The sequence below is a fragment of the Propithecus coquereli genome, unplaced genomic scaffold, assembly GCF_000956105.1.
Source record: "Propithecus coquereli isolate 6110/MARCELLA unplaced genomic scaffold, Pcoq_1.0 Scaffold54, whole genome shotgun sequence".
In the NCBI taxonomy this organism is placed as follows: domain Eukaryota; kingdom Metazoa; phylum Chordata; class Mammalia; order Primates; family Indriidae; genus Propithecus; species Propithecus coquereli.
In genome coordinates, this window is record NW_012151285.1 from 6,277,319 (window position 1) to 6,279,406 (window position 2,088).

A 2,088-nucleotide genomic window follows, 5' to 3' on the forward strand; every position below is an offset into this window, starting at 1 on the left:
AACCACCGTCCCTACCCCCAGCCACTTTCTTGGGACAGGATTCCAGGAAGCACCAGCTGTGAACGTGATGGTGATGGGTGTGTAAATAGCAGACAGCCTGCTGGGTCACTGTTCCCAAAATAGTGCCCTTGGAGCATTTTTTTCCAAGCAGGGTGCTGTTTCTCAGAAGATTCTTTGATAGTCAGTTTTTCCTTTAGCTATACTCTCCTTGCTTCCTAAAAAGACTTAGGGTCCCTCACCATAAAAGATTAACATAAAACAAGACAGTTAAAGAGGACATAGAGAATCAAAATCCACAGAGAAGCATGAGGTGGGGAGAAGGAAATACGCCAATTAGACCAAATCCCTGCAGGTGGTGCCTGGACCTCGACACTATTGACATTTTGGGCTGGGTAATTCTTTGCCATGGAGGGCATCTTGTGCAGTGTGGGATTTTTAGCAGCATTCGTGACCTCTATCCACTAGATGCCAGTAGCAGTCCCCAGTTGTGACGAAAAAATGTCTCCAGACATTGCTAAATGTTCTTGGGGTGGGGTTGGGGGGCCCAAATCACCTCTAGTTGAGAACATCTGCCCTAGACTAATAAGAAAATATCTGACTTTATGGTTCCAAATCATCTTTCCCTGAATCCTAACTCCAGAGAGTGCTTTAATATTGTGTTAATAATAATAATAGTACTTGGCCGTCATCAGTCCTGTTCACATAGCGCAGTAGTGACCTCAAACTAGGATTCAGACCTCCGCTTGCCACTTACGAGTTGTGTGGTCCCTATGTCTTAATATCCTTACTTATAAAATAGGAATAATTAATAGGGTTGTTTGTGAAGATTAATTGACATCATGTTTCTGAGACACTTATCACCACATATAGTAAGTGCTCTATAAATTCTAGTGATTTGTATATGAGTTTTTTCCTCCCTTTAGTCTTATTTTTCCATCTGGAGTCATGGCTAGAGTAAGAGAAGAGAGGTGGCAGTTGGCACAGGCTCAGGGTGCAGGAAGAGGCAGAGATAGATATGTAGCATGATAATACTCAGGAAATACCCTAAGAGGAGTTCAGTCTTGGTGCTCAGTGTATAGGTCTGTTTGATGCTGCATTAACAGAATACCACAGATTGGGTAATTTATAACAAACGGAAGTTTATTTGGCTCACGGTTCTGGAGGATAGGAAGTCCAACAGCAAGGTACTGGCATCTGGCAAGAACCTTCTTGCTGTGTCATCCCATGCTGGAAGGTGAGAAGGAGAGAGTGAGCTGAACTCGCTTTTATAACAAACCCACTCTCATGATAACTAACCCACTCCCACAATAATGACATTAATCCATTTAGGAGGACAAAGCCCTCATGACTTAACCACCTGTTATTAGGCCCTACCTCCCAACACTGTTGCATTAGAGATTAAGTTTCCAGCACATGAAACTTATGGGATACATTCAAACCATAGCACTAAGAAAGGTCTCAATGTCTTGTAGATACTTGATGCGTCATTGGGAAGCCTCATTCCCCATCCTCTTCTCTTCACCTGGAAACAGGTAGAACTGAATTGGTGAGGAAAACCCAATAAAAAAGCCCAGAGGGAAGGGACTAAAGGTGCTTAAGGAGAGTGGTAAGAGAAGAGGTAAAATCATAAAGGAAAGTTGTTTTTCCTACCAACTGTTAACACATTGCCTTGTTCAGGAGTCAGGATGTAGGTAACTCTACCTCCTTGTGAAATCTTTTGTGATCTGGAAAGTACAATTTGAAAGAACAAGCCTGTTCAACATTACAAAAGCCTTGCTCTAGGGAAGGCAAATAAAAATCATTCATTGATGGTGTACTCTAAAGATAAATTCAGTGCTCAGACAGTATTTACTATTGCCTTAGAAGTCTGCCCCATGGTGCCGAGAGTGCTGGCTGATGACTTTGATGCATCCAAATTTAACTATGATGCAACCCATTGGCCCAAAGACAGAGAATGTTCAGTCAAAATGGGACCTGTGTAAGCAATTCATTCAGTGAAAACTATTGTTTGAGAAGGAAGCTTATTTAGAAATTATTAAGAATAAGAAGGCTTTAGAGGTAGAAAGCTCTGATTTTTTTTTCTTTTGT